Source organism: Pseudophryne corroboree, chromosome 2 (assembly GCF_028390025.1).
Source record: "Pseudophryne corroboree isolate aPseCor3 chromosome 2, aPseCor3.hap2, whole genome shotgun sequence".
Classification (NCBI taxonomy): domain Eukaryota; kingdom Metazoa; phylum Chordata; class Amphibia; order Anura; family Myobatrachidae; genus Pseudophryne; species Pseudophryne corroboree.
Genome location: NC_086445.1, coordinates 642,736,341 through 642,762,026, shown reverse-complemented (window position 1 = coordinate 642,762,026; position 25,686 = coordinate 642,736,341). Strand labels below are relative to the sequence as shown.

The following is a 25,686-nucleotide window of genomic DNA, read 5'->3' as shown; positions in this document are numbered from 1 at the left end:
CAACTCGGCTACTGCAACGTTCTCCTCACTGGCTTCACTTGCTCCCGCCTCGCTCCCCTCCAATCTGTCCTCAACTCCGCAGCTAGGCTCATCTTCCTCTCCCGCCGCACCACTTCTGCCACTCCCCTTCGACATATCTACACTGGCTCCCATTCACCTACAAAATCCTCTTCAAACTCCTCACCCTCACATACAAGGCCATCTCTAATTCCACTGCTCCCTACATCTCCAACCTCCTCTCCCTTCATACTCCCGTCCACTGCACTCGGCTGATGACCGTCGCCTCTCCTCTGCCTTGGTCACTGCTTCCCATGCACAAGTTCAGGATTTTGCCTGGGCTGCACCCCTTCAGTGGAACGCGCTCCCCCGCTCCATTAGACTTTCGCAAACCTTGCAAAGCTTCAAACGGGCACTATTTATCAAAGCATACCCCTCCAATGCATAACCTAGTCCTTAGGCTGCTCCTCCATCCCCCTGCTCCATGCCTTGAACATCTCTGCTTTGCATGCATACTGCCATCAGGCTTCCTCCTGCTTGCTTGCACCTTATGTCATCTGCCTGTCGCCCATCCCCACTAGATTGTTAGCTCTTCAGAGCAGGGCCCTCTTTCCTCTTGTTGTCTAAGCCCTCTTCTCGACACATTTCTCTCAGCGACCATCTTTACCTGCTTTTTCTCCTACTGGTAAAGACTCCTCTCTCTCTATGGCCACCAGCCCCAAGTAGTACAATGAGTACTCCCTCGCTACTTACATCTAAGCTGTATTATGTTTTGAGAATTGTGGTGCTCTTTGTTACCGGCACTTTATTTTTGTTATTTATTTACTGTTATGCTAAGTTTTGTCTCCCTACACTGTCCTTTGTACGGCGCTGTGTAACACTTGTGGCGCCCTATAAATAAAATTTAATAATAATAGATAACAAAGTTGTACCAGGGATAAAATATATTTCTCCAATTAAAATTATATACGGCATATTATGTATTAAAGTGAAATTAAACCTATGTACATAACAAAACATGAAACAGTGGTCCTACTGTGTGATACCCTGGCATTGTGAGTAGGGAGGCCAATCCCGGGATCGGGATCGGCGGGATCCCGGGATTTAGGCCCAAAAATGGCCGGGATTCAATCCCGGGATTGGAAGCTCCAATCCCGATACCCGGGATTGAAAAAATGGCCCGGGATTGGCTTCCCTAATTGTGAGGTATCACTTGAAGACCTATCCCACCCATAGATAATATGTTGTTATCACACACTGTACTTTACAGGAAAGTCTGACAACAGCCATTTCGTGGCCAGTGAGATTCCACCCAAATTCGGCCATGTTGGAAAAAGGCATAGAAGCCAGTGCTATCCAGGAGGACTGGATGACGCAATTGAGCAGTGTGCAGCAGATGAAGAAATAAAAGCTGAGAGAGAGACTGCAACAAGCGGGCGGGCTGAGTCTTGGGGTTACCCTCTCATTAGTCTTGCTGAAATGAGAGCTGTGCTTATCTTTAGGAGGGTCATTCGTATTCATTCAGCCTTTAACATGGCAGTTAGAAGCTGATTAAAATTTACTTTATCTCTCTGCACTTGTTCACTCTCCAAAGCTTAGTACATCTCCCTCATAGTGTGTGATACAGTACCTTTATATGATGTATCAGCACTGCAACATTTCCATGTGACTCCTAGTTGTGTGTATACTTTAAAACACTCCAACGTGCACATGAAGGCTCAGATACTGTATGACCCAGATTACCAGCATTTGAGTCATTTAGAGAGTCTTAATCAGATTTCACAGTGTTCTGGACATTGGTGTTTGGCTTAAAGGCAGTGGTGGCTGCAACTCACACCACACTTTACAGGGGGGAGCCTGTTAACACATCATACATGCAGAGATGTATGTAACATATGTGCTAGCTGCAGGTCCCCAGGGATCGGTAACACTACATCTACTGTACCATAGCCGCCACTGCACCCGGGACACAGCATTCGGCTTCACTCTCCTTCAAAGCCCGCCCCCAGACTCCTGTGAAACCAAGTCAATGGGAGTCTGGGGACAGTGCTGGACAGCGCCTGTGATAGACACAGTGCTGCCGATCCCCGGGAACCTGCAGCCAGCATATGTGTTATATGTATATGTATGTGTATGTTTATATGTCCTAAGTGCTACCCCCTGCACTATGTAGTCAGCGCTGCAGCTACCGCTGGTTAAAGGACCCTCTGTTCATTAAAGTGACATTTGTATACAGCTAGTAAAATGCATATTATTTTAGGCTTATGTTAATCTCTAATATTTGTTTGAGACTTTTAATAGGTTTATAGGTTCTTTACTACCTTGTATTCAGAGGTGGATTTAAACCTCATGGGACCCTAAACAAGACACTGATTTCCCCTCCCCCTTTCCTCAAACAATCCTTAGTGTGCCCCCCACCAATTGTAGCACACAGGCCCCTGCTCATTGTGCTGCCCCTCAGTCATTGTATGCTCCCCAATCTGCCCCCTACCCGATTAAAGCAGGCAGATGGTAGTTGTACAAGTGTACTTAAAATCACACTGTAGGCACTGCGCACAGGCAGGTGGCACCTGGCAGCTATCTAGTCACTGACAGCCTGCCGGGAGTATTCAGCCAGCCCAGCACTCGGAAATTTTTGTCATCAATCAGAAATGCCCTCCTAACTCCATGATCTGAAGGCGAGCCCCCTGGGCCCGTTGGGTCTTTGTGGCTGCTTTGGTTGCATAGTTCACTAACTTAATTGTCAGACCTCGTATAATGGAGTCACACTAAAGGCACTGATATATAATCAATACAGTCACTGACTGAGGGGTGCAATAATGGATATTATAAGGGATGGGGGACCTGCTAATAGGGGATGGGGGACATGCTACAATCAGTGGGGGGAGGGGGGCACTGATATATAATGCACACCCATACCTTATTATAGTTATTATTAAACCCAATTACATTAGTGTTGACTGCATTATATATGAGTACTCCCCCACCCCCACCCTTAATGATTGTAGCAGCATAGCAGGTCCCCCATTTCTTATAATAGCCATAATTACACCCCTCAGTCAGTGCGACTGTATTTATTATATATCAGTGCTTCATTGATTGTATCAGGCATCTCCTATATATGCAGAGGCAGAACTCTGGGAGGCAACGGAGTCATCTGCCGCCGGGTTCCTGCTCTGAAGGGGGGCACCTCTCCTCCTATTCTGTGACACCATTGAATTAAGTTAATTGATAGCTGCCGCTGTCTTTTCAGTGGCCGACTTCCTCACTGGTACCTGCACCTTCCAAATCACACCCTCTTTATTATACTGAATATACTCATTTTACAAGTGTCATAGCCAGGAATAGAACCCACAACCTATCACACTGGAAGCAGACACCTTACTGATGAATCTATTTGCTCCTGTATCAGAAATATGAGAATTCTAACTATATGAAGTTACTTCTCTGACAATTACACGTAACTTCATACAGTTAGAATTCTCATGCTTCCTGTACAGGAGCAAATAACTCCATCAGTAAAGTGTCTGCTGTCAATGTAACAGGTCATGGGTTCTAATCCTGGGTATGACTGCTAAGAAATGTGTGATTTAAAATAAAAGACGATTAAATGTATAAATGCAGTATTTACACACACACACACACACACACACACATTTATCTTAATATAGGAAATAGGGGGGCACCAATATTTATCTTGCCTCCGGGCAACTAGGACGAACTTACGCCACTGCATGTATGGTAGTACTTAACATAGAGTATAAAAGCATATTAGACCATGATTGTAGCAGGCAGATGTTAGACACTGGAATTTGCATAGGTGGATGCTATATACAATTTAAAAAATACTGTATTAAAGTAGTGATGAGCGGGTTCGGTTTCTCGGAAACCGAACCCCCCCGAGCTTCACCCTTTTTACACGGGTCCAAGCCATACTCGGATTCTCCCGTATGGCTCGGGTAACCCGAGCGCTCCCGAACGTCATCATCCCGCTGTCGGATTCTCGCGAGATTCGGATTCTATATAAGCAGCCGCGCGTCGCCACCATTTTCACTCGTGCATTGGAAATGTTAGGGAGAGGACGTGGCTGGCGTCCTCTCCGTTTATGTTGATGCATTGCAAATATTTTGTGCTTGCTTATTACTTAATTGTGGGGACTGGGGAGCAGCTGTATATAGGAGGAGTACAGTGCAGAGTTTTGCTGACAGTGACCACCAGTAAAACGTTGTCTGCCTGAAAAACACTCCATATCTGTGCTCAGTGTGCTGCATATATCTGTGCTCACACTGCTTAATTGTGGGGACTGGGGAGCAGCTGTATTATATAGCAGGAGTACAGTGCAGAGTTTTGCTGACAGTGACCACCAGTATACGTTGTCTGCCTGAAAAACACTCCATATCTGTGCTCAGTGTGCTGCTTTATTGTGGGGACTTGGGACTACCAGTATAATATTATATAGGAGGAGTACAGTGCAGAGTTTTGCTGACAGTGACCACCAGTATACATTGTCTGCATGAAAAACACTCCATATCTGTGCTCAGTGTGCTGCATATATCTGTGCTCACACTGCTTAATTGTGGGGACTGGGGAGCAGCTGTATTATATAGGAGGAGTACAATGCAGAGTTTTGCTGACAGTGACCACCAGTATACGTTGTCTGCCTGAAAAACACTCCATATCTGTGCTCAGTGTGCTGCATATATCTGTGCTCACACTGCTTTATTGTGGGGACTGGGGAGCAGCTGTATTATATAGGAGGAGTACAGTGCAGAGTTTTGCTGACAGTGACCACCAGTATACGTTGTCTGCCTGAAAAACACTCCATATCTGTGCTCAGTGTGCTGCTTTATTGTGGGGACTGGGGACCACCAGTATAATATTATATAGGAGGAGTACAGTGCAGAGTTTTGCTTACCAGTGACCACCAGTATATAATATATAGCATTACGGTACAGTAGGCCACTGCTGTACCTACCTCTGTGTCGTCATTAAGTATACTAGTATCCATCTACATTCTATACCTGTGGTGCATTTTAGTTTTGCAGTTTGCTGACACAGTGACCACCAGTATATATAGCAGTACGGTACGGAAGGCCACTGCTGTACCTACCTCTGTGTCGTCATTAAGTATACTATCCATCTACATTCTATACCTGTGGTGCATTTTAGTTTTGCACAGTTTGCTGACACAGTGACCACCAGTATATATAGCAGTACGGTACGGAAGGCCACTGCTGTACCTACCTCTGTGTCGTCATTAAGTATACTATCCATCTACATTCTATACCTGTGGTGCATTTTAGTTTTGCAGTTTGCTGACACAGTGACCACCAGTATACTATATATAGCAGTACGGTACGGAAGGCCACTGCTGTACCTACCTCTGTGTCATCATTAAGTATACTATCCATCTACACTCTATACCTGTGGTGCATTTTAGTTTTGCAGTTTGCTGATACAGTGACCACCAGTATACTATATATAGCAGTACGGTACAGAAGGCAACTGCTGTACCTACCTCTGTGTCGTCATTAAGTATACTATCCATCTACATTCTATACCTGTGGTGCATTTTAGTTTTGCAGTTTGCTGACACAGTGACCACCAGTATACTATATATAGCAGTACGGTACGGAAGGCCACTGCTGTACCTACCTCTGTGTCATCATTAAGTATACTATCCATCTACATTCTATACCTGTAGTGCATTTTAGTTTTGCAGTTTGCTGACACAGTGACCACCAGTATATATAGCAGTACGGTACGGAAGGCCACTGCTGTACCTACCTCTGTGTCGTCATTAAGTATACTATCCATCCATACCTGTGGTGCATTTCAGTTTTGCACAGTTTGCTGACCACCAGTATATAATATATAGCATTACGGTACAGTAGGCCACTGCTCTACCTACCTCTGTGTCGTCAAGTATACTAGCTTAGTCACACAGCGACCTTGGTGCGCCTCTTGTTTTTCTTTGCATCATGTGCTGTTTGGGGACTATTTTTTTGAAGTGCCATCCTGCCTGACACTGCAGTGCCACTCCTAGATAGGCCAGGTGTTTGTGTCGGCCACTTGTGTCGCTTATCTTAGTCACAAAGCAACCTTGGTGTGCCTCTTTTTTTCTTTGCATCATGTGCTGTTTGGGGACAATTTTTTTGAAGTGCCATCCTGTCTGACACTGCAGTGCCACTCCTAGATGGGCCAGGTGTTTGTGTCGGCCACTTGTGTCGCTTATCTTAGTCACACAGCGACCTTGGTGCGCCTCTTTTTTTCTTTGCATCGTGTGCTGTTTGTGGACTATTTTTTTGAAGTGTTATCCTGCCTGACACTGCAGTGCCACTCCTAGATGGGCCAGGTGTTTGTGTCGGCCACTTGTGTCGCTTAGCTTAGTCACACAGCGACCTTGGTGCGCCACTTTTTTTCTGTGCATCATGTGCTGTTTGGGTACAATTTTTTTTAAGTGCCATCCTGCCTGACACTGCAGTGCCACTCCTAGATGGGCCAGGTGTTTGTGTCGGCCACTTGTGTCGCTTAGCTTAGTCACACAGCGACCTTGGTGCGCCTCTTTTTTTCTTTGCATCATGTGCTGTTTGGGGACAATTTTTTTGAAGTGCCATCCTGCCTGACACTGCAGTGCCACTCCTAGATGGGCCAGGTGTTCGTGTCGGCCACTTGTGTCGCTTAGCTTAGTCACACAGCGACCTTGGTGCGCCTTTTTTTTTCTTTGCATCATGTGCTGTTTGGGGACTATTTTTTTGAAGTGCCATCCTGCCTGACACTGCAGTGCCACTCCTAGATGGGCCAGGTGTTTGTGTCGGCCACTTGTGTCACTTAGCTTAGCCATCCAGCGACCTCGGTGCAAATTTTAGGACTAAAAATAATATTGTGAGGTGTGAGGTGTTCAGAATAGACTGAAAATGAGTGGAAATTATGGTTATTGTGGTTAATAATACTATGGGATCAAAATGACCCCCAAATTCTATGATTTAAGCTGTTTTCTAGGGTTTTTTGAAAAAAACACCCGAATCCAAAACACACCCGAATCCGACAAAAAATTTTCGGTGAGGTTTTGCCAAAACGCGTCCGAATCCAAAACACGGCCGCGGAACCGAATCCAAAACCAAAACACAAAACCCGAAAAATGTCCGGTGCACATCACTATATTAAAGTACACTGGAAGACCTCATGTTTTTTTTCTGTGCACATCCCGGCTCCTCTCTCTAAGCATCTAACGTCATGCATGACTGGTCACACGCACAGTACTGCAGGACTGGAGACACAGGCATGGGGGTGATTCCGAGTTGTTCGCTCGCTAGCTGCTTTTAGCAGCATTGCACACGCTAAGCTGCCGCCCTCTGGGAGTGTATCTTAGCTTAGCAGAATTGCGAAAGAAAGATTAGCAGAGTTGCGAATAGAAATTTCTTAGCAGTTTCTGAGTAGCTCCAGACTTACTCAGCCATTGCGACCAGCTCAGTCCTTTTCGTTCCTGGTTTGACGTAACAAACACACCCAGCGTTTGCCCAACCACTCCCCCGTTTCTCCAGCCACTCCTGCGTTTGCAACTCGAACGCCTGCGTTTTTCTGCACACTCCCATAAAACGGCCAGTTTCCGCCCAGAAACGCCCACTTCCTGTCAATCACACTACGGTCAGCACAGCGATGAAAAAGCTTCGTTATGCCATGAGTAAAATACCTAACTTTTGTGTAAAATAACTAAGCGCATGCGGTCTGCGAACCTTGCGCATGCGCAGTAAGCGACTAATCGCAGTATAACGAAAATCGGCAACGAGCGAACAACTCGGAATGACCCCCATGGTCTGGAGCCGACATCCAACAGCTGTCTAATCACTGACAGTCTGCCAGGAGAATTCAGCCAGCGCAGCTCTCAGACAACTTCAGTGAAGCTTGTGGTCTGCAGAAAATGCCCTTTATACGGGTGGTATTCATGTGACCGACGGTCGGGAGACCGACGGTCACATGACCTCCTGCAGCTTCCCGACACCCACTATCCCGATGGTCGGCATGCCGACCAACAGGGACTATTTCCAGTCGTGGGTGTCCACGACACCCATAGAGTGGGAATAGAACCCGTGGCGACCGTAGGTCGCCACCGAGCCCGCAGCGTGGCGAGCGCAGCGAGCCCGCAAGGGGCTTGCTGCACTCGCCTCTCCCCGCCGGGATCCCGGCGTCGGTATGCTGCCGGGATCCCGGCGTCGGTAAGCTGACCGGCGGTCAGGAGACCGCCGGTCAGCCATACTACACCCCTTTATACAGCCCTGGGACCAACAAGGCCCTAAGCAGCTGCTTTGGTTGCTTGTGGTAAATCCTCCACTGATTCTATTGGTAGTAGATAGGCCATAACTATTACAGCATGTTTTCTCATTAGTGATAAAACTACCAATAATCAGGAGACTACGTTTATTTTTGGTGTGAACTAAATGTACATGTAAGTCTTTAATTCATACATGCCGACATTCTGGCTGCTCTCTGTGGGAGAGAGCAGCCAGGTCGGCTCAGCAGGGGGGCAGGGGAGGGCTGTGACGTGGGGAGGAGGTGGACCGGAGGCGGGACGGGGGTGGAGCAGGGTGGGATGGGGGCGGAGTTACCGTGCCACATCCTTTAAGCCACGCCCCCCGCTCTGTAATGCCGTGTTCCCCAGCATTACACTGCAGGGGGCGTGGCTATGATGACGCGATTCAGCAAGAATCGCGTCATCAACTGCCCGGACCGCCCATTTTACACACTAAGTGGGCGGACGGGCAGGGGGACCCCTGATTCCGGGAGACTTGCCTGCTCTTCCGGGGGGCCGGGAGGGTCACCCGATTTTCGGGAGCCTCCCGGCCATTCCGGGAGAGTAGGCAAGTATGCTTTAATTTATTACAACATCTTGCTGCCCTTCATCTGGGGTCAGGTAAATGAAATAATTCAGTCTTGTGCATACTAGCCTGGTTGTGTAGAATCCTTTCCTCTCTGCTGGGGCATGGTTTGAGTTGGTAGTTACCGCAGAAGCCAGAAACTTGCCAGCTTGCACCCACTTCACACTATCCATATCATCACTGTAAAGATATAGGCAGGGGCTAATACTGTATTTGTGGTGTTTCAATCTTTATAGCGTTTAATGTACTTTTTATTCCTTCTGTTCCCATGTCTCTCTGGCTTGTGTCACTATTACCCCATGTGTGTGTTCATCCATTAGCCTATATATTAGAGATGAGCGCCGGAAATTTTTCGGGTTTTGTGTTTTGGTTTTGGGTTCGGTTCCGCGGCCGTGTTTTGGGTTCGACCGCGTTTTGGCAAAACCTCACCGAATTTTTTTTGTCGGATTCGGGTGTGTTTTGGATTCGGGTGTTTTATTCAAAAAACCCTAAAAAACAGCTTAAATCATAGAATTTGGGGGTCATTTTGATCCCCAAAGTATTATTAACCTCAAAAACCATAATTTACACTCATTTTCAGTCTATTCTGAATACCTCACACCTCACAATATTATTTTTAGTCCAAAAATTTGCACCGAGGTCGCTGTGTGAGTAAGATAAGCGACCCTAGTGGCCGACACAAACACCGGGCCCATCTAGGAGTGGCACTGCAGTGTCACGCAGGATGTCCCTTCCAAAAAACCCTCCCCAAACAGCACATGACGCAAAGAAAAAAAGAGGCGCAATGAGGTAGCTGTGTGAGTAAGATAAGCGACCCTAGTGGCCGACACAAACACCGGGCCCATCTAGGAGTGGCACTGCAGTGTCACGCAGGATGTCCCTTCCAAAAAACCCTCCCCAAACAGCACATGACGCAAAGAAAAAAAGAGGCGCAATGAGGTAGCTGACTGTGTGAGTAAGATAAGCGACCCTAGTGGCCGACACAAACACCGGGCCCATCTAGGAGTGGCACTGCAGTGTCACGCAGGATGGCCCTTCCAAAAAACCCTCCCCAAACAGCACATGACGCAAAGAAAAAAAGAGGCGCAATGAGGTAGCTGACTGTGTGAGTAAGATAAGCGACCCTAGTGGCCGACACAAACACCGGGCCCATCTAGGAGTGGCACTGCAGTGTCACGCAGGATGGCCCTTCCAAAAAACCCTCCCCAAACAGCACATGACGCAAAGAAAAAAAGAGGCGCAATGAGGTAGCTGACTGTGTGAGTAAGATAAGCGACCCTAGTGGCCGACACAAACACCGGGCCCATCTAGGAGTGGCATTGCAGTGTCACGCAGGATGGCCCTTCCAAAAAACCCTCCCCAAACAGCACATGACGCAAAGAAAAAAAGAGGCGCAATGAGGTAGCTGTGTGAGTAAGATAAGCGACCCTAGTGGCCGACACAAACACCGGGCCCATCTAGGAGTGGCACTGCAGTGTCACGCAGGATGGCCCTTCCAAAAAACCCTCCCCAAACAGCACATGACGCAAAGAAAAAGAAAAGAAAAATGAGGTGCAAGATGGAATTGTCCTTGGGCCCTCCCACCCACCCTTATGTTGTATAAACAGGACATGCACACTTTAACCAACCCATCATTTCAGTGACAGGGTCTGCCACACGACTGTGACTGATATGACGGTTGGTTTGGACCCCCCCCAAAAAAGAAGCAATTAATCTCTCCTTGCACAAACTGGCTCTACAGAGGCAAGATGTCCACCTCATCATCATCCTCCGATATATCACCGTGTACATCCCCCTCCTCACAGATTATCAATTCGTCCCCACTGGAATCCACCATCTCAGCTCCCTGTGTACTTTGTGGAGGCAATTGCTGCTGGTCAATGTCTCCGCGGAGGAATTGATTATAATTCATTTTAATGAACATCATCTTCTCCACATTTTCTGGATGTAACCTTGTACGCCGATTGCTGACAAGGTGAGCGGCGGCACTAAACACTCTTTCGGAGTACACACTTGTGGGAGGGCAACTTAGGTAGAATAAAGCCAGTTTGTGCAAGGGCCTCCAAATTGCCTCTTTTTCCTGCCAGTATAAGTACGGACTGTGTGACGTGCCTACTTGGATGCGGTCACTCATATAATCCTCCACCATTCTTTCAATGTTGAGAGAATCATATGCAGTGACAGTAGACGACATGTCCGTAATCGTTGTCAGGTCCTTCAGTCCGGACCAGATGTCAGCATCAGCAGTCGCTCCAGACTGCCCTGCATCACCGCCAGCGGGTGGGCTCGGAATTCTGAGCCTTTTCCTCGCACCCCCAGTTGCGGGAGAATGTGAAGGAGGAGATGTTGACAGGTCACGTTCCGCTTGACTTGACAATTTTCTCACCAGCAGGTCTTTCAACCCCAGCAGACTTGTGTCTGCCGGAAAGAGAGATCCAAGGTAGGTTTTAAATCTAGGATCGAGCACGGTGGCCAAAATGTAGTGCTCTGATTTCAACAGATTGACCACCCGTGAATCCTTGTTAAGCGAATTAAGGGCTCCATCCACAAGTCCCACATGCCTAGCGGAATCGCTCCGTGTTAGCTCCTCCTTCAATGTCTCCAGCTTCTTCTGCAAAAGCCTGATGAGGGGAATGACCTGACTCAGGCTGGCAGTGTCTGAACTGACTTCACGTGTGGCAAGTTCAAAGGGCATCAGAACCTTGCACAACGTTGAAATCATTCTCCACTGCACTTGAGACAGGTGCATTCCACCTCCTATATCGTGCTCAATTGTATAGGCTTGAATGGCCTTTTGCTGCTCCTCCAACCTCTGAAGCATATAGAGGGTTGAATTCCACCTCGTTACCACTTCTTGCTTCAGATGATGGCAGGGCAGGTTCAGTAGTTTTTGGTGGTGCTCCAGTCTTCTGTACGTGGTGCCTGTACGCCGAAAGTGTCCCGCAATTCTTCTGGCCACCGACAGCATCTCTTGCACGCCCCTGTCGTTTTTTAAAAAATTCTGCACCACCAAATTCAAGGTATGTGCAAAACATGGGACGTGCTGGAATTTGCCCATATTTAATGCACACACAATATTGCTGGCGTTGTCCGATGCCACAAATCCACAGGAGAGTCCAATTGGGGTAAGCCATTCTGCGATGATCTTCCTCAGTTGCCGTAAGAGGTTTTTAGCTGTGTGCGTATTCTGGAAAGCGGTGATACAAAGCGTAGCCTGCCTAGGAAAGAGTTGGCGTTTGCGAGATGCTGCTACTGGTGCCGCCGCTGCTGTTCTTGCGGCGGGAGTCCATACATCTACCCAGTGGGCTGTCACAGTCATATAGTCCTGACCCTGCCCTGCTCCACTTGTCCACATGTCCGTGGTTAAGTGGACATTGGGTACAACTGCATTTTTTAGGACACTGGTGAGTCTTTTTCTGACGTCCGTGTACATTCTCGGTATCGCTTGCCTACAGAAGTGGAACCTAGATGGTATTTGGTAACGGGGGCACACTGCCTTAATAAATTGTCTAGTTCCCTGTGAACTAACGGCGGATACCGGACGCACGTCTAACACCAACATAGTTGTCAAGGCCTCAGTTATCCGCTTTGCAGCAGGATGACTGCTGTGATATTTCATCTTCCTCGCAAAGGACTGTTGGACAGTCAATTGCTTACTGGAAGTAGTACAAGTGGGCTTACGACTTCCCCTCTGGGATGACCATCGACTCCCAGCAGCAACAACAGCAGCGCCAGCAGCAGTAGGCGTTACACGCAAGGATGCATCGGAGGAATCCCAGGCAGGAGAGAACTCGTCCTTACCCCTACTTATTACAGCTTGACAAAGGGAACACACGGCTTGACAAATGTTGTCCGCATTTCTGGTGAAATACTTCCACACCGAAGAGCTGATTTTTTTGGTATTTTCACCAGGCATGTCAACGGCCATATTCCTCCCACGGACAACAGGTGTCTCCCCGGGTGCCTGACTTAAACAAACCACCTCACCATCAGAATCCTCCTGGTCAATTTCCTCCCCAGCGCCAGCAACACCCATATCCTCCTCATCCTGGTGTACTTCAACACTGACATCTTCAATCTGACTATCAGGAACTGGACTGCGGGTGCTCCTTCCAGCACTTGCAGGGGGCGTGCAAATGGTGGAAGGCGCATGCTCTTCACGTCCAGTGTTGGGAAGGTCAGGCATCGCAACCGACACAATTGGACTCTCCTTGTGGATTTGGGATTTCGAAGAACGCACAGTTCTTTGCGGTGCTTTTGCCAGCTTGAGTCTTTTCAGTTTTCTAGCGAGAGGCTGAGTGCTTCCATCCTCATGTGAAGCTGAACAACTAGCCATGAACATAGGCCAGGGCCTCAGCCGTTCCTTGCCACTCCGTGTGGTAAATGGCATATTGGCAAGTTTACGCTTCTCCTCCGACAATTTTATTTTAGGTTTTGGAGTCCTTTTTTTACTGATATTTGGTGTTTTGGATTTGACATGCTCTGTACTATGACATTGGGCATCGGCCTTGGCAGACGACGTTGCTGGCATTTCATCGTCTCGGCCATGACTAGTGGCAGCAGCTTCAGCACGAGGTGGAAGTGGATCTTGATCTTTCCCTAATTTTGGAACCTCAACATTTTTGTTCTCCATATTTTAATAGGCACAACTAAAAGGCACCTCAGGTAAACAATGGAGATGGATGGATACTAGTATACAATTATGGATGGACTGCCGAGTGCCGACACAGAGGTAGCTACAGCCGTGGACTATTGTACTGTACTGTGTCTGCTACTAATATAGACTGGATGATAATGAGATGTAGTATGTATGTATAAAGAAGAAAGAAAAAAAACCACGGGTAGGTGGTATACAATTATGGATGGACTGCCGAGTGCCGACACAGAGGTAGCTACAGCCGTGGACTACTGTACTGTGTCTGCTGCTAATATAGACTGGTTGATAAAGAGATGTAGTATGTATGTATAAAGAAGAAAGAAAAAAAAACACGGGTAGGTGGTATACAATTATGGATGGACTGCCGAGTGCCGACACAGAGGTAGCTACAGCCGTGGACTACCGTACTGTGTCTGCTGCTAATATAGACTGGTTGATAATGAGATGTAGTATGTATAAAGAAGAAAGAAAAAAAAAACCACGGGTAGGTGGTATACAATTATGGACGGACTGCCGAGTGCCGACACAGAGGTAGCTACAGCCGTGGACTACCGTACTGTACTGTGTCTGCTGCTAATATAGACTGGATGATAATGAGATGTAGTATGTATAAAGAAGAAAGAAAAAAAAACCACGGGTAGGTGGTATACAATTATGGATGGACTGCCGAGTGCCGACACAGAGGTAGCTACAGCCGTGGACTACCGTACTGTGTCTGCTGCTAATATAGACTGGTTGATAATGAGATGTAGTATGTATAAAGAAGAAAGAAAAAAAAAACACGGGTAGGTGGTATACAATTATGTTCTGACTGCCGAGTGCCGACACAGAGGTAGCTACAGCCGTGGACTACCGTACTGTGTCTGCTGCTAATATAGACTGGTTGATAATGAGATGTAGTATGTATAAAGAAGAAAGAAAAAAAAAAACCACGGGTAGGTGGTATACAATTATGGATGGACTGCCGAGTGCCGACACAGAGGTAGCTACAGCCGTGGACTACTGTACTGTGTCTGCTGCTAATATAGACTGGTTGATAAAGAGATGTAGTATGTATGTATAAAGAAGAAAGAAAAAAAAACACGGGTAGGTGGTATACAATTATGGACGGACTGCCGAGTGCCGACACAGAGGTAGCTACAGCCGTGGACTACCGTACTGTACTGTGTCTGCTGCTAATATAGACTGGTTGATAAAGAGATGTAGTATGTATGTATAAAGAAGAAAGAAAAAAAAACCACGGGTAGGTGGTATACAATTATGGATGGACTGCCGAGTGCCGACACAGAGGTAGCTACAGCCGTGGACTACTGTACTGTGTCTGCTGCTAATATAGACTGGTTGATAAAGAGATGTAGTATGTATGTATAAAGAAGAAAGAAAAAAAAACCACGGGTAGGTGGTATACAATTATGGACGGACTGCCGAGTGCCGACACAGAGGTAGCTACAGCCGTGGACTACCGTACTGTACTGTGTCTGCTGCTAATATAGACTGGTTGATAAAGAGATGTAGTATGTATGTATAAAGAAGAAAGAAAAAAAAACCACGGGTAGGTGGTATACAATTATGGATGGACTGCCGAGTGCCGACACAGAGGTAGCTACAGCCGTGGACTACTGTACTGTGTCTGCTGCTAATATAGACTGGTTGATAAAGAGATGTAGTATGTATGTATAAAGAAGAAAGAAAAAAAAACCACGGGTAGGTGGTATACAATTATGGATGGACTGCCGAGTGCCGACACAGAGGTAGCTACAGCCGTGAACTACCGTACTGTGTCTGCTGCGACTGGATGATAAATAATGATATAAAAAAAATATATATATATCACTACTGCAGCCGGACAGGTATATATTATATAATGACGGACCTGCTGGACACTGTCTGTCAGCAGAATGAGTTTTTTATAGAATAAAAAAAAAAAACACCACACAAGTCACACGACGAGTGTTTAACTTTTTCAGGCAATCACAATATAGTATACTACTAACTATACTGGTGGTCAGTGTGGTCAGGTCACTGGTCAGTCACACTGGCAGTGGCACTCCTGCAGCAAAAGTGTGCACTGTTTAATTTTAATAATATGTACTCCTGGCTCCTGCTATAACCTATAACTGGCACTGCTCCCCAGTCTCCCCCACAATTATAAGCTGTGTGAGCACAGTCAGATATATACATAGATGATGCAGCACACTGGGCTGAGCAGTGCACACAGATATGGTATGTGACTGAGTCACTGTGTATCGTTTTTTTCAGGCAGAGAACGGATTATATTAAATAAAACTGCACTGTCTGGTGGTCACTGTGGTCAGTCACTACTAAACTCTGCACTCTCTACAGTACTCCTAAGCTCCAGTAAATCAAGTGTCTCTGTCTCAAATCAATCTCACTCTCTCTCTTCTAATCTAAATGGAGAGGACGCCAGCCACGTCCTCTCCCTATCAATCTCAATGCACGTGTGAAAATGGCGGCGACGCGCGGCTCCTTATATAGAATCCGAGTCTCGCGAGAATCCGACAGCGTCATGATGACGTTCGGGCGCGCTCGGGTTAACCGAGCAAGGCGGGAAGATCCGAGTCGCTCGGACCCGTGAAAAAAAACATGAAGTTCGGGCGGGTTCGGATTCCGAGGAACCGAACCCGCTCATCTCTACTATATATTCTGTACTATAATCTTACCCAGGTAAATACAGGTGTGCTGTGACCTGGCACCTAGTGCTGCCATGTTATGTTATTGTAGGAGGATGCCAGTCTGGTAGGAGGTTATTACAGGTTATCATTGCTATGCCTATTGAGTCCATCCTGTGATCCTTATATGGTCACACAGTAAATACATTTGATGACCAGGTAATGTCTCTTTGAAGCTTCTCCTCCACAGGGGACAATCAGGACTTAATCCAATTTCCCTGTCATTGTCCCTTCTGTTTACTGTCCTCTGACAGACATCACGGAGCCTGACCCAGCATGTGGTCAGCAGGAGAAGGCCAGCTGTGGGAGGGAGTAGGGAAATACCTGAGGTGGGATACCACCAATCAGGAACCTGCGTCTCCTCCCCAGGTGAGCGCTGCATGATGGGCATTTGGAAGGTTTTAAAAGAGGTTGCGCAGGTCAGCTCCGGATGTTAGTCGCAGGACTTTGGCTAAGGGGTGATTCTCTGCCAGGGTACCTTGTGGAACGCATCAACAGTGCTGTGTGGACTTATATGTACCTACTACTGCATGGACTAATCTGCTATCACTGCTGTGTGGACTCAGTGATAGTTCTGCTGTATGGACTTGTTTATCTGGAACTTCTGCACGGAATTGCTGTGGACCTTAATCCTCTACTGGGACTTACTATCTGGACTTCTACCTGTATACTCTTTCTGGGCTATATTTACGTCTGTTTCCTGTGAATTATCTATCCCTGTGTGCTGTGAGAAATAAACCATCACTTTGGTTTCATCGGCTCTGTGTCTGAGTGATTAGAAGAACCCTGTATCTTCACAATCACCTTAAGTGGTGCACCACAATACCAAAGTCACTCCCAGCAATTCCAAATAGTGACAAGTCTATATAGTAAAAGATTAAACTACACTTGTAGCTATTGCTAATACATGATGACAGTGACCCATAAAAGTTAAAATTAAGTACCAGTAAGTCAATGTGAATATATGTGTGACTAAAGAAAATCAACCATTACATTAGGTTCAACTAGACCTCTTCTTGGTGCTCACACCCTTTATTGACAGTGAAACTTGTGAAACACTTTTGTGATTAAAAATAAAAAAAGAAGGATTTCCGGTGGGCAGCCATCCAGCATGGCTGCTTTTTAGCCTTGCTCCTGCAGCGTGCTTATACATCTGGCTCCATCCACCTATATTAGGAGGAACTTGGGGCTGTAACATTATACAATGACACTTAGCAGTGTGAGGATTCGGACAAGGGTTGTATTGCCTAAGGAGCCCTGTTCTTCCCCTGGAGTCCGGCCATCAGTGTGGATGGCCTATATGAACGCTGAACTACGTTTGGTGTGATTACCCCGAGAAGGGTCGGAATTACCTTTTATTTCTTCAGGTTATCCCCTCCTCCTTGCTGTGGTGCCATGTGCCATCGGGTCTGGATGTTGGTATACCCCTCCGTGTGCTTTGGTGCTAACGGGACGCAGTGAGTCTGCTGCTCTACATCTGGGGTGCGCTGCTGGCTACCATCACTCCGAGACACATAAGCTGCATGTCTTCCCAACGGAGATAGTGAGCTGAGCCCCTGCACACACCTCCTTCTTCGTGTGTGGGATGCGAGACGGACGGGCTGCCACCCCACCCCCCACTGCATTACTCCACAGTGCGTGCCACTGATTGTCTATGTCCCACAACACGTGGGATGCGGTTGGTCCCTGAGGTGATTGGCAGCAAAGTTTCCCGATCCATCTCCCCATTGTTATCTGGGCTGGAAGTTGGCCGGACAGTCTCCTCACTGTATTTGTTTTCTGCAGTAGCTATCCTCATCCAGCACGCTGCTGTTTGTTCCAGTCCTGGGACATGTGAGATGCGTTTGGCCCCTGTGGTTGGTGTCTGGGGCTGCATCTCCTGGTTCCTGCCTGCACTCGGGGACAGACCAGCAAGCTCCCGCTCTATAAGGTATGAGCAGCTGTTTTGTGCCTACCGCCCACCGCTGACTACTCTTGTCCAGGTACATGTGGGTAATGTTTTCCCCTACAGGGAATTGACTATGAGCCCCAGAACAACCCTTGTCTAGTCCCGGACACAGACTGTTCAAGCACCTCATTGTGCCACCCTTATTTTCCCCAAGATCCATCTGAGATGTGCTGCATCCCAAGGTGCTTTCTCTCTGCCTACTGAGCAATTTATATAACTGACATTACCCCAGGACAGTATCCGGAGTGGTCACATTAACGATTTTGCCATTGGGCAGCTGCAGCCTTCCCTTTTCTGGTTCGGGGTAAAGGAGTGATATCTGTGGCTCCTCTGTCATTAACTGCATTGCTGTGTCTGCCTGTGTAACTGAGCCCTGCATGGTCAGGTCATTACCCTGCAATTGTACTGCCTAATAGCTATGAACAGCAGCTATTGACAATGGGCCTAATTCAGACCTGATCGCAGCAACAAATTTGTCAGCTAATGGACAAAGCCATGTGCACTGCAGGGGGGGCAGATATGACATGTGCAGAGAGAGATAGATTTGGGTAGGGTGTGTTCAAACTGAAATCTAAATTGCAGTGTAAAAATAAAGCAGCCAGTATTTACCCTGCACAGAAACAATATAACCAACCAAATCTAATTCTCTGCACGTTATATTTGCCCCCCTTTTTTGCAGTGCACAGAGTTTTTCCCGTTAGCTAACAAATTTGCTGCTGCATCAGGTCTGAATTAGGCCCAATGTTCAGTGGCTGCAAGTGTCAGGTTGCCTTTGGGGGTTCTGACGGTCATCACATCTGGACGACATCTGGATGGGTCCCATTGGCCCTACCTGACGACGCATGGGAAACTGCTGTAGATCTGGGCGGTCTAATACACAAGAGGATCTCTCTTGACATTTTCTAATACTGTGTGTCTTCCCTTTTATTTTCCTTCATTACAGAATTGTCAGCGAACCCTTACTTCTTTTTTCTTCTCTTTTTTTTTGATCCTCCCTACCTCTCTTCTGCCCACTTCCTCCAATACCAGCCTTTCCCATACCTCTTGGTTGTTTTACATTATTTGATATTGACCCATGTTACCAGATATCGGGCCCAATTCAGACCTGATCGGTGCAGTGCATTTTTGCACAGCGGGGGATTATCGAACTACTATGCACGGCAATGCGTATGTGCGTCGCCAAACAGCGACAGGATGGTGTGAAATGTTCAATCGCATGGCTGTTCGCAAGGTGATTGACAGGAAGAGGACATTTATGGTTAGTAACTGACCTTTTTTACGGAGTTTCTGGAAAAACGCTGGTGTTCCCAAGCGTTTTCAGGGTGGGTGGGTGACATCAGCTGCGGGCCCGATCAGCCTGATTTGTTTGCACTGGAGGAGTAAGCATTGAGCTACGCACAGACTGCACACACTGCACAGAATGGGAAAAACATTCAATGGGGAGTGTGATGCGAACGGTTTTGCAGCTGTCCGCTGACTGAGGGGAAGTTTCTCACAGCGTACACATGCAATCGTACACTTACATGCGGCAAATTTTCACTCCCCCTGGGTAGCGACTATCTGATTGCAGAACAGTGTAATTTGCAGCACAGCAATCAGGTCTGAATTAGGTCCATCATCCGATTACTATTGATATTACTTTATCTTTAATACATCTGCGCCATCTAGTGGTGTCACTACATACAACAATTCAATAACAGCTATTTGAATCTAAAAGAACACAGCTTTACATTGTAAACATAGCGTGGAGAGGGGACAGGCTGCAGGGAGGGGGAAATGCTGCCGGAGTCTCTGACCGCCCACCAAGACCAGCAGCTGGCACCACCGCTGGAGGCCGAATTGCCAGACACCCGCTTTGATACATGCTCTGCTAGCAGTGTGCCTGGCCTCGGATGACCCAGCAGCTACTATCACCTTCATGTCCCCAGCAGCCCAGCCTCCTCCACTCTGCCCCAGCCTGTGTGACAAAAAAGCATGCAGGGGGAAGCTAACATCCTGTAGATTCCTCCCCCTAGCCAAATCCTGCCAGTAGGACACACATACACACACACACTACACCTTACTCACACACACATACACTAGAGATGAGCGGGTTCGGTTCCTCTGAATCCGAACCCGCCCGAACTTCAGGTTTTTTTACACGGGTCTGAGCAGGCTCGGATCTTCCCGCCTTGCTCGGCTAACCCGAGCGCGCCCGAACGTCATCATCACGCTGTCGGATTCTCGCGAGGCTCGGATTCTATCGCGAGACTCGGATTCTATATAAGGAGCCGCGCGTCGCCGCCATTTTCACACGTGCATTGAGAGTCATAGGGAGAGGACGTGGCTGGCGTCCTCTCCGTTTAGAGAAGAGAGACACAGTATTTTGGGGAGCATTATTAGGAGGAGTACTACTATACTGTATACTACTATACTACTTGCTGAAGTGATATTTATAGATTAGATAGTGTGACTGTAAGTGTATTATCTGACTTGTGGGGGAGACACTGACAGTAGGGAGCAGTTAGAGTCTGAGAGCAGGACTCAGGAGTACATATAACGTACAGTGCACACTTTTGCTGCCAGAGTCAGTGCCACACTGCCATTGTTGTGACCACACTGACCACCAGTATAATAATATATTTTGTGATTGTCTGCTTAGGCCTCGGAGTACTAGTTGCAAGTTGCAACGTGACCTGAAGTGACCACCAGTTTAATAATCAATCACCACCAGTTTAATATATATATATAATTGTATATAATATATATATATATATATATATATATATATATATAATATTGTATACCACCTACCCGTGGTTTTTTTTTTTTTCATTCTTCTTTATACATACTACTATAGTAGCTTACTGTAGCAGTCTGCGGTGCTGTGCTGACCTGACAGTGTCCAGCAGGTCCGTCATCAGTCATTACATAATAAATATATATAGTACCTGTCCGGCTGCAGTACTAGTGATATTATATTGATTTCATCTCATTATCAATAATTTATCATCCAGTCTAGACTCTATATTAGCAGCAGACACAGTACGTTAGTCCACGGCTGTAGCTACCTCTGTGTCGGCACTCGGCAGTCCATCCATAATTGTATACCACCTACCCGTGGTTTTTTTTTTTTTCTTTCTTCTTTGTACATACTACTATAGTATAGTAGCTTACTGTAGCAGTCTGCGGTGCTGCTGAGCTGACAGTGTCCAGCAGGTCCGTCATCAGTCATCATTACCTAATAAATATATTATCTACCTGTCCGGCTGCAGTACTAGTGATATTATATATACATACATATATATATTGATTTCATCTCATTATCAATCATCCAGTCTATATTAGCAGCAGACACAGTACGTTAGTCCACGGCTGTAGCTACCTCTGTGTCGGCACTCGGCAGTCCATCCATAATTGTATACCACCTACCCGTGGTTTGTTTTTTTTCTTTCTTCTTTGTACATACTACTATAGTATAGTAGCTTACTGTAGCAGTCTGCGGTGCTGCTGAGCTGACAGTGTCCAGCAGGTCCGTCATCAGTCATCATTACCTAATAAATATATTATCTACCTGTCCGGCTGCAGTACTAGTGATATTATATATACATACATATATATATATATATTGATTTCATCTTATTATCATCCAGTCTATATTAGCAGCAGACACAGTACGGTAGTCCACGGCTGTAGCTACCTCTGTGTCGGCACTCGGCAGTCCATCCATAATTGTATACCACCTACCCGTGGTTTTTTTTTTTTCTTTCTTCTTTGTACATACTACTATAGTATAGTAGCTTACTGTAGCAGTCTGCGGTGCTGCTGAGCTGACCGTGTCCAGCAGGTCCGTCATCAGTCATCATTACCTAATAAATATATTATCTACCTGTCCGGCTTCAGTACTAGTGATATTATATATACATACATATATATATTGATTTCATCTCATTATCAATCATCCAGTCTATATTAGCAGCAGACACAGTACGTTAGTCCACGGCTGTAGCTACCTCTGTGTCGGCACTCGGCAGTCCATCCATAATTGTATACCACCTACCCGTGGTTTTCTTTTTTTCTTTCTTCTTTGTACATACTACTATAGTATAGTAGCTTACTGTAGCAGTCTGCGGTGCTGCTGAGCTGACAGTGTCCAGCAGGTCCGTCATCAGTCATCATTACCTAATAAATATATTATCTACCTGTCCGGCTGCAGTACTAGTGATATTATATATACATACATATATATATTGATTTCATCTCATTATCAATCATCCAGTCTATATTAGCAGCAGACACAGTACGTTAGTCCACGGCTGTAGCTACCTCTGTGTCGGCACTCGGCAGTCCATCCATAATTGTATACCACCTACCCGTGGTTTTTTTTTTTTCTTTCTTCTTTGTACATACTACTATAGTATAGTAGCTTACTGTAGCAGTCTGCGGTGCTGCTGAGCTGACAGTGTCCAGCAGGTCCGTCATCAGTCATCATTACCTAATAAATATATTATCTACCTGTCCGGCTGCAGTACTAGTGATATTATATATACATACATATATATATATATTGATTTCATCTCATTATCATCCAGTCTATATAGCAGCAGACACAGTACGGTAGTCCACGGCTGTAGCTACCTCTGTGTCGGCACTCGGCAGTCCATCCATAAGTATACTAGTATCCATCCATCTCCATTGTTTACCTGAGGTGCCTTTTAGTTGTGCCTATTAAAATATGGAGAACAAAAATGTTGAGGTTCCAAAATTAGGGAAAGATCAAGATCCACTTCCACCTCGTGCTGAAGCTGCTGCCACTAGTCATGGCCGAGACGATGAAATGCCAGCAACGTCGTCTGCCAAGGCCGATGCCCAATGTCATAGTACAGAGCATGTCAAATCCAAAACACCAAATATCAGTAAAAAAAGGACTCCAAAACCTAAAATAAAATTGTTGGAGGAGAAGCGTAAACTTGCCAATATGCCATTTACCACACGGAGTGGCAAGGAACGGCTGAGGCCCTGGCCTATGTTCATGGCTAGTGGTTCAGCTTCACATGAGGATGGAAGCACTCAGCCTCTCGCTAGAAAACTGAAAAGACTCAAGCTGGCAAAAGCACCGCAAAGAACTGTGCGTTCTTCGAAATCCCAAATCCACAAGGAGAGTCCAATTGTGTCGGTTGCGATGCCTGACCTTCCCAACACTGGACGTGAAGAGCATGCGCCTTCCACCATTTGCACGCCCCCTGCAAGTGCTGGAAGGAGCACCCGCAGTCCAGTTCCTGATAGTCAGATTGAAGATGTCAGTGTTGAAGTACACCAGGATGAGGAGGATATGGGTGTTGCTGGCGCTGGGGAGGAAATTGACCAGGAGGATTCTGATGGTGAGGTGGTTTGTTTAAGTCAGGCACCCGGGGAGACACCTGTTGTCCGTGGGAGGAATATGGCCGTTGACATGCCTGGTGAAAATACCAAAAAAATCAGCTCTTCAGTGTGGAGGTATTTCAACAGAAAAGCGGACAACAGGTGTCAAGCCGTGTGTTGCCTTTGTCAAGCTGTAATAAGTAGGGGTAAGGACGTTAACCACCTCGGAACATCCTCCCTTATACGTCACCTGCAGCGCATTCATAATAAGTCAGTGACAAGTTCAAAAACTTTGGGTGACAGCGGAAGCAGTCCACTGACCAGTAAATCCCTTCCTCTTGTAACCAAGCTCACGCAAACCACCCCACCAACTCCCTCAGTGTCAATTTCCTCCTTCCCCAGGAATGCCAATAGTCCTGCAGGCCATGTCACTGGCAATTCTGACGATTCCTCTCCTGCCTGGGATTCCTCCGATGCATCCTTGCGTGTAACGCCTACTGCTGCTGGCGCTGCTGTTGTTGCTGCTGGGAGTCGATGGTCATCCCAGAGGGGAAGTCGGAAGACCACTTGTACTACTTCCAGTAAGCAATTGACTGTCCAACAGTCCTTTGCGAGGAAGATGAAATATCACAGCAGTCATCCTGCTGCAATGCGGATAACTGAGGCCTTGACAACTATGTTGGTGTTAGACGTGCGTCCGGTATCCGCCGTTAGTTCACAGGGAACTACACAATTTCTTGAGGTAGTGTGCCCCCGTTACCAAATACCATCTAGGTTCCACTTCTCTAGGCAGGCGATACCGAAAATGTACACAGACCTCAGAAAAAGACTCACCAGTGTCCTAAAAAATGCAGCTGTACCCAATGTCCACTTAACCACGGACATGTGGACAAGTGGAGCAGGGCAGGGTCAGGACTATATGACTGTGACAGCCCACTGGGTAGATGTATGGACTCCCGCCGCAAGAACAACAGCGGCGGCACCAGTAGCAGCATCTCGCAAACGCCAACTCTTTCCTAGGCAGGCTACGCTTTGTATCACCGCTTTCCAGAATACGCACACAGCTAAAAACCTCTTACGGCAACTGAGGAAGATCATCGCGGAATGGCTTACCCCAATTGGACTCTCCTGTGGATTTGTGGCATCGGACAACGCCAGCAATATTGTGTGTACATTAAATATGGGCAAATTCCAGCACGTCCCATGTTTTGCACATACCTTGAATTTGGTGGTGCAGAATTTTTTAAAAAACGACAGGGGCGTGCAAGAGATGCTGTCGGTGGCCAGAAGAATTGCGGGACACTTTCGGCGTACAGGCACCACGTACAGAAGACTGGAGCACCACCAAAAACTACTGAACCTGCCCTGCCATCATCTGAAGCAAGAAGTGGTAACGAGGTGGAATTCAACCCTCTATATGCTTCAGAGGTTGGAGGAGCAGCAAAAGGCCATTCAAGCCTATACAATTGAGCACGATATAGGAGGTGGAATGCACCTGTCTCAAGCGCAGTGGAGAATGATTTCAACGTTGTGCAAGGTTCTGATGCCCTTTGAACTTGCCACACGTGAAGTCAGTTCAGACACTGCCAGCCTGAGTCAGGTCATTCCCCTCATCAGGCTTTTGCAGAAGAAGCTGGAGACATTGAAGGAGGAGCTAACACGGAGCGATTCCGCTAGGCATGTGGGACTTGTGGATGGAGCCCTTAATTCGCTTAACAAGGATTCACGGGTGGTCAATCTGTTGAAATCAGAGCACTACATTTTGGCCACCGTGCTCGATCCTAGATTTAAAGCCTACCTTGGATCTCTCTTTCCGGCAGACACAAGTCTGCTGGGGTTGAAAGACCTGCTGGTGAGAAAATTGTCAAGTCAAGCGGAACGCGACCTGTCAACATCTCCTCCTTCACATTCTCCCGCAACTGGGGGTGCGAGGAAAAGGCTCAGAATTCCGAGCCCACCCGCTGGCGGTGATGCAGGGCAGTCTGGAGCGACTGCTGATGCTGACATCTGGTCCGGACTGAAGGACCTGACAACGATTACGGACATGTCGTCTACTGTCACTGCATATGATTCTCTCACCATTGAAAGAATGGTGGAGGATTATATGAGTGACCACATCCAAGTAGGCACGTCACACAGTCCGTACTTATACTGGCAGGAAAAAGAGGCAATTTGGAG

The 25,686-nt window shown here is 46.9% G+C and overlaps 1 long non-coding RNA gene across 1 annotated transcript in view; it reads right to left on the bottom strand.

The window, feature by feature from the left end:
* LOC135051048 (uncharacterized) overlaps positions 1-18,405 on the bottom strand; it is a 170,013-nt gene extending 151,608 nt beyond the window's left edge. Inside the window, exon 1 of the long non-coding RNA XR_010242010.1 lies at positions 17,573-18,405. This is a non-coding gene — a long non-coding RNA (uncharacterized LOC135051048). The remainder of the gene's footprint in view (positions 1-17,572) is intronic.
* Positions 18,406-25,686: the final 7,281 nt, after the last annotated feature.